The 8,581-nt window shown below is 33.8% G+C and overlaps 1 long non-coding RNA gene across 1 annotated transcript; it reads right to left on the bottom strand.

Annotated features, from left to right (window-relative positions):
* Positions 1 to 4,479: 4,479 nt before the first annotated feature.
* Positions 4,480 to 5,375, bottom strand: LOC133994186 (uncharacterized). The gene is made up of 3 exons (XR_009927092.1): positions 5,346 to 5,375; positions 4,985 to 5,037; positions 4,480 to 4,684 (listed from the first exon to the last, which is right to left on the bottom strand). It is a non-coding gene; the product is annotated as an uncharacterized LOC133994186 (long non-coding RNA).
* Positions 5,376 to 8,581: the final 3,206 nt, after the last annotated feature.

The raw sequence follows: 8,581 nt of genomic DNA on the forward strand, positions 1-8,581 counted from the left end.
ATATATAACAATGCACCAGATCAGCCAATATCCAGAAGACAGACTCTGAGACAGTGGGAGGGGCATCACTACTGCAAAAACACTGTCATACTGTAAATATAAAAACTCAAAGTAGGTAGTAGTAGTAGTAGTAGTAGTAAATCCAAATTGGACCTCCTGTATTGAATGTACAGTTGAAATAATTTACTTTTCAATTGCTTGTGGTGAGCATCCCTATTTTTGTCATGCTCTCTACTGTTGGACATGAACCATGATGACAACTCTGGTTCTATTTTTTGTTGAATTCACTGTTGTCACATTTAAACAAAAAACTAACACAGACTTAGTACCTAAAACATTTAATGCCAGTGTTATAACATGGTATCCTTAAAGGTAGGACATATACACCAGAACTGCTATACTTACCTTACAATAGATTCAACATAACCTTACATTTATGTAATCCAGATGTTACACATGAGGTACATTTTTCATTGCCAAAGTACTAACCATTAACTATTTAAAAAACAAAGTTATGAAGCAAAAGCTATTTACTGATTTTTACCGATTGTGTGAAAACCTTAAAACAGTTCCTCTATTTGTGCTTGACCTCAATTATAAAGCAAATCACAGAGCATAAAAGCACTGTCACACTTGGAAAGCAAATTCATGAAGGCTTAAAAATCTAACTCTACAAATTCAAAATGTTATATGAAAAATGACAAGAGAAAATACTCTATTTACAGTCTATATGAGAAATACAGTGCTGTTATATTTGTCAAGGCATGGACATATTCTACAGGAAGATGCTGATAATTTAGGCTGTAGTATGATCAATGTTTCATATGAATATTATTGTACATTTTGTATGTAACAGCTGAGTAGAAGATGTCATTATTGCAAATACCTGGGAAAGAAGGAAATAATTAAGAATTCAATTTAATGATAAAATAAAATGACTGCACATCTTTGTGTAGATGAATTAAACTGTATTTATTTGGACGTCATGTATGGTTTATAAAATATGTTATCACAGCCACAGTCTCAACAGAGAATATGAAAAAGTTAAAACTAATGTAATGTCTTGTAATGATTTTTTCATCCCATTACCTTTATCAAGTCACATGCTAGGACCTTTGGCTCCAGCTTGCTATACTTTTGTCTCTTTTTATACATGTGCACATTTTTATGTATTATTATTGATTGAAACACTGGGACATTATACAGTACTCTATTCTACTCTACTGTAACTGCAACAACAGTATTTACTGACTTTATTAATTACAAGCTAATCTCCCCTTGTTTTTATTAGCTGCACAGTTGACCTTAATTTGATGGTTTGTGTGAAATCATTAAAATGTTAACATATGTTAATTCGAAAAATACATGTAAAATATGCCGGACAAAAACAATCTACACAATGCCACACAAGTACAAAGTAAAGTTGGTAAATAAAAAAATAAATGCATGGTTATGATCGAAAGCAAATTAATGAATACATAAAAACAACTCCACAATTAGAACAGTAAATCAAATATCAAGAGAAAATAAAACTCTTCTTGTTTTCTTTGGAAATAGTCTATAGTGCAATATAGATATGGTAACAAGAATACTAATCACAACAGGTTAAAATATATCCTAATCATTATTTCATGTTAAAGGTTAGACATGAGGTTTCCAACAAGGTTATGGTTAAGGTGTAGGCCTGGGCTGGTTACAGAATTATTGTTTTAGGAGGCAATTATTTTGTATTCTGGTGTGAAGTGGGTCGAGTTTTCCTTGTATTCTTCATCACCCTAACATCTGAGTAGATAATTTCATTGTCAGAATTACCTGGAAAACAGATTTAAAATGTATTAGAGAGAGGTAGTGTCCTTTTGTTTTTGTCAAATACATTATTGCTGTTTGAAAATGCATTTGATTCTTTACAAATCAGTCCATACTCTTAATTACAATGCTGGTGGTAGACTGTAACATTAACCAAATTAGATTTAATGACCTTTGTAAAGGATTACTTTTTGAAAGCGATGTTGAAGTCTTTGCAAGTCAGTTTTCATGGTGCATTTAAATGAACATACAGCAACGGCTATGTCAAATGCGGAAAAAGAAAACTATAAAACTATGGTAACCTATCTCCAAAATAGTACAGTAGCAAAATAATGGTCAGTAAGGTGAGGTATGATTGACATCTACATTAATAAAATGTAGATTCACTTACCGTTATTAACAGTCATGGGTTTCGTGTTTTATGAAGGTATTTTAGTCCAACTGACAGAGCCACATGGAGAAGCAGGGTGACAACACTAGCTATCACAACCACAGTGACAACAGGGAAGCAAGAATCAGTATCTAGAAAACAAATATCAAACCAAATTAGATGATTTCATGGATGTGTCAAAGCTACCAATATGTTTCTCAAATATTTCCTGTCCACTTTTATGTTCTGGTGTTCAGCGAATGTGTAAACATTATTGAATCAATAATAAGTCCATGCTCAGGAAAGAGTTTGAGATGGTTACTTACATATCACAAGACTAGTGATTTGCATTATCAGATAATGAAAAATCATAAAAATGTCTAGTAAAACTGAATGAATTGAATAATGTATACAAAGATTTGGAATAAAAAAGTGAAATAGTAGTAAAGAGCTGATATCTATAAAACACTGTACCTTTGCAGCTTTTCAGCTGAATGCAGCTTTTCAGGTGAATGACCTTTTCATCTCTGCTAACATTGTTCCAAACACGACACGTCAAGTTTCCTGTCAGCTGACCATATAAACTGATGCTCACATTCGAAATGTGGGCTTTGTCGTGTTTGTCTGTAGTCAACAACTGTGAGTCCCCTTTCCAGTTTCTCTGGGACTGGATGGGGGTTCTGGTCTGCGTCAGCAAGTGACCGTCCAAACTCAAAATGAACTGGACTTCATCTCCCTCAGAGGAGCAGCTGACCTCCATTTGTTCTGGTGACAAACACGTCTGAGACACAGCTGGCTCTGACACAGGAGCTGGAAGACAGCATAGTGTCACACAGTCACACATACAGGAAACACAGTACCAAATGCAAAGTAAAACCAACTCATAAACAGGGGTGATTCTAGGATCAGACCTTTGGGGGGCTCAGCTCCTCGTGAGAATTTAACAAACAATGCCCTGCAAGTGTTCAAACCACCTACTAAATGACTCATTTCACTGGATAACGTAAATTACAGCAAGAATTATTAATACACAGTTGAGTGGTCTACTATAGTGTATAATAATAATAATGGTTCAGAATAAATGATCACAGTTTTCTACAGAGAGGACCCTAAGACAGTTAATGAACCCTGAGGGAAAGTCAATAATAATGACAGAACTATCCAAAGTACATTAAACCTGTTAAAATAAAACCATTTGAACCTGTAGCATAATTGTTTGTCCCAGACGGGCTCACAAAATAATTAAAGTAATATAAAATATTTTTAGAAAAAAACTACAATAGTAATTTATTTATTGTTAGGGGTGCTGAGATCACATTAAGGGGTGCTCGAGCACCTATAAAAAGATTAGGGGTTTCTGACACAACTTCACCCAGTTCCAAGGTGCACAGAGAAGGGAAAATAGTCTAAAAAGGTCAAAGCTCCAGTAACATTTGTAGTTTTTAGAACAACTAACAATAAAGATTTTCTATCTAAACTGTGATTATCAGCTATAGGCAATATATATACATCCTATGGACAAATCCATTCTGTATGTAGAGAAAATTCTAAAATGCTGTGAATATTTTAAAACAGTATATTAAATGGATATACAGGTATTACGAGTATAGAACATCCACATGTAGTGCACATACGCTATCATATTATGGAGATCAGACTAAGTATCAGAAGCACCTCTCAGTACCTAAATATTAAAAAGAAAAAAGGTAATAATAAAGGTATTTCAAAATTACAAGTTATATACTTAAAGTTGAGTGCATTAAAAAACAAATTGTATTCATAACACTGTTAAATGATAGTATAGGTTATAGTATGTGAATTACTTTTTTGTATATTTGGCACAAGATGAGATTATATATAGGTACTTATAAGAAAATGCTGTTTTAAAATAACTACACGTATTTTAATATTTTATTCATTGATCCTAATTTTGATATAAATATACAGTGTGTAAACCTTAACACACAATTCCACAAGCTATGTTTGACACAGACACATTAATGAAATCTAATAATTAATAAGTTCCACCTTTTAACAGTCATATAGTCTGCAAGTATCAAAATATCTCTTTGCAATCATTTGTTTAGTTTTATTTATTTTTTCAAGTGCTGTACATTGTTACTGACCATGGTTTATATTTTATAAAAATATTTAAATAAATATAAATAAATAAATAAATTCTACTTGTCTTACCTTGTATTTCTAGATGCATCTGGATTTTGTGTGATAATTCACCATGAGCAGTAAACACTTCCCACTGGTAATCTCCAGAGTGTTTCTTCATTATATTATCCAGCCTGAGTTTTCCATTGATGATAAATGCACTGAGACCTTGGTTTCCCTTATCTAAAGTTACCTTATTACCTACTATGTTTAAAATGTTATTCTTATCTTTTTTCAATGTTATCGTTGTTGCAGTAGTGGGCAGATGTAAAATCAACGGCTCCCCAAGTGCTGCAATACACTGCTGAGCTTGAGTTGTTTCAGATACGTCACATTCCATCAAACCTAATAGAGACAAACAAATATGCAGTTAATACATTTACACTGTAACTATTCAGTTGCAACATATTTTCTCTCTCTCTCTATATATATATATATATATATATATATATATATATATACACAATATGCATGTGTATATGTATGTGTGTATAACAATACTTGACAATTTTTTGAACTGTTAGGAAAGGAGTGACACTAAAAGTGACAATATGACAATAGTTGATTTTCAATAACTTATAATATTGCAGCAGTAAATCTTTAACGATTTTGTTGAGTTAAATACAAAATAACTGTAAAGTGTACCTTTTGCTGTTGGCATCAGGGCTGTGAGGATCATGTAGGTGAAAATCATTTTTCTGTTGTAACACAAACATTTTCTTCTCAACTTCTCATGTAGGTGAATTCAACAAATTAAAAATTGCCCAGTTTCAAGTGTACTATCAAGTGTTTTTGTAGTTTATATTAAAAAGATGCCTATACAAATATTATACTTGGACAATATAGTTACCATGTTTGAAATATTGGACCGTTGTAGTCATAAGAACTTTTGTCTTTCTAAAATTGTAAAAGTCATGTAACAAGTAATAAAATTTCATACTTTTTTCTGCAACTTTAAGTCAAGTAACTGGCACTAACTCTAACTCAAAAGTTAAAAATCACTCACCACTTTTACAATGGGTTGTCTTCTTTGTAGCCGTCTACTGATCTGTGAGCTTTCCACTGTCAGCAGGCGGGTTTGTTTCTGGTTTTGTTGTGAGGAGAATATTGAGGAAGTAGTTTCTTGCTCTATGTGAAGTACTTCTGAATCACACTGCTTCTTATTAATTTTGAGTTGTAAAGTTACTGAGCTTGTTTCAGTATTATGACCAAGACTGCTGACATTTGCAGTAATTGAAATATGGTTTCTGAAGGGAAAACAATTGGACCATGGCAGTTTTTGGTACAGGAAGTGGATATTTTCTGCTGTCCTTAGTTAACATGTCTGAATTATTTATGCACTGCCTGAGCTGTTCCTGCTATTAAAGTATGTGAATAGCTACACCTACCTAGATGACTTACTGAATGCACTTACAACATATAATTTAGGAGATTATGGGCTGTATGTTTTTCTGTTTGTTTGTTTATTTTTAGCTAATGGGAATTCTACAGATAATTACAGCATATAACCAAATAACAAACCACTTTAAAAAACCTGATGATGTTAACACCGACAGATGTAAATCCGTTAGTCAAGGTCAATATCACAAAGATTAATTAATGTCAGCTGCCTACAAAAAAATGTTCCATACATACTTTACATTTGCATCTTTGTGTAATGTTCTGATTATGTACACAAAATTAAAATCATGTAACTTTTTTGTTTCTGTACTAACTTTACTATGTTAAAATATTGTTTATTTACACATGTGGTCCCCAGAAAGCATCCAGTAATGGATTAATCATTGTAAAATGTTTGCCTTACTAAACACTGTACACACTGCAGTATAATGAAGGACACAATATAGTATGCAAACCAAACCAAAATATTCAAACTTCAAACATAAACTATTTGAAATCAGATGATTATTAGTTGATATTGTATTCATCATGTAAAGTAAAACCTTAAAAGTAGATTTAGCAAATTTGAATAGGCTAATTGGAAATTTAATATAAACCAAGTATTTGATTGTACTTTTATGTCCATAAATACTTTGCCAGTTCAACAGTTCTGATCATTTCAATTCTAAACATCTGACTGAATCGTCAACTTTCATCCCTCAATGCAAAGAATGCACTAAGACAATCGAACACTTACTGTAAGTGTAGCCAGTTGAATGTTCATGAAGACTGACAATGGTTTCACTCAAGGATTCCTGGTGAAGCACGGAACTTAGACTGGAGTATGGTATATGTAGTTTTGTATGTAAAAATATGTAATAGAATACAGAAATTACATAAAGAATTTCATGGACATATTTTCTTCACCCGGAGGTCTGAATCCAGCTCTGTGAAGTTGCACTGTCCTTTGCTGCCTCCCTCAGCTCTTTCTCCCGCTGTTGAAGTCTCCTGTTTGTAGACTACACTGCAAGCACCCAAAATTCATATAAATAAAGTTTCATTAAGCCACATTTTAACCAATTTTAACATTGCAAATTATCGTCTCATAATGAGATGAATAATAATAATAATAATAAGACTTCTATCAACTACATCTGCTTGTTGGTTGATAATTAATCACAACTTGAATGAAGCAAGTTCAAGAACAAACCTAGCAGCTCATGTCTCAAGATAGAAAGAAGCGTAACACATCACATGGCTTCATACTGACTGTAAACAATCGTTTATTCAGCATGATTCAACAGTAATGGTCATAACAGAGCTGAAGAATTATCCTTATATATTCTGCAAGCTAAAGCTAGCTAAGCGATAACATAATATAATAAAGGAATATTGCGCAACCGCGGGTAGCTAGTAGCTACCATTGAGGACACCGAGGTCATGTCCTCGGTTGTCTTAATTGTGAAGTGAAAATAGCCGACGAGACAATTATCCTTGCATCAACGGACCGTCATGTGACGGCTATTTTCACTTCACAATAGCTACTAGCTACCATTGAGGACACCGAGGTCATGTCCTCGGTATTTTTTTCTTGAAGTTTCGTTTAATTGTGAAGTGAAAATAGCCGACGACACAATTATCCTTGCATCAACGGACCGTCATGTGACACGTACTTGAAGATTCCGCTGCCATGTCAAAACGAAAGTATCCGGCTATAGCCAGCGGTGGAGTGAAGCCTTGAAATCGCCAGAAATATGTTGTCTACATTTGTGAATTGGACTTGACCCGATTTTGCAAACTGTTTATTCATTGGATGAGCCCTTTTCTCCCTTTCCCAGCAGGCCGTGCTCCATTCCACATTTTAAGAACAAACAAAGAAAATAATATATTGCAGTTATAATTTTTAAATATACAGCCATGGAAGTTGTAGAATACTGAAATAGGAGTTGATTTAAGTTGCACAATTGGAAATGATAAGAAAGAACTGGACCACAAGAATGACCATGACTGAGAAATGCACAGCAAGAAAGCAGTATAAATACATCATGGATTAAATTAAGCATTCATTTAAATTGTGGTCTCATTTTTGACCTCGGTATTTGAGAAATCTTGGCTACGGCCTTTGTAGCTACGGCCATGCCTTGAGGGGCAGCTCAGCCAAAGAAGCCAAATGGGCTAGTCTGTACCAATAGCCCATTTGTGGGCTGTTGCACATATTGTGTTTTTGTCCCCTAACTAAACTGCAAGCGTGTATTAAAACTGAGAAAGAATGAGAGATTTTGCTTTTTTTTATACATGACACTACATAGAGATTAACACTTCCTGCCTCACAACATACGCACCTGGTGTTTTTTTTCTTTTCTTTAATGTGTCTTGTATACTATTTACCATGCTTTGCCTGTAGAAAACTGCAAAAGGAAATAACATCTTTGACGTGATAATCTAATGTGTGAAGAGTTCGTTAGAAACCACAGCTGTTTTTCCGATGCTTTAGCTTCAGCCACATCAGACGAGTGTCAAGGTTGCAGAGAAAGAGAAACGTGGTCACATCGTGGGAGCGTATTTGCTTATGAGAATCGACACAGACACAAGCTAGCAATGACTTGATGCTGAATGTTTTTTATCAAAGTATTCAATGTGATCTATTCGGTAGTATTGGTATGTAGCTAACATAAAACTTGCTGACAGGCTTAAAAGGAAAGACTCACTTCACTTCTGCTGTGAGCACAGATACAAAATCTTGATAAAAGTACAATTAATAATCAAAATTAGAGTTAAGTTACAGCATCAATATTTACAACTTTACTCGCACCCTGTCGACCAAGATAACATGACAAAATATCTGAGTAGGGAGAATAATCA

Source organism: Scomber scombrus, chromosome 14 (assembly GCF_963691925.1).
Source record: "Scomber scombrus chromosome 14, fScoSco1.1, whole genome shotgun sequence".
Taxonomy (NCBI): domain Eukaryota; kingdom Metazoa; phylum Chordata; class Actinopteri; order Scombriformes; family Scombridae; genus Scomber; species Scomber scombrus.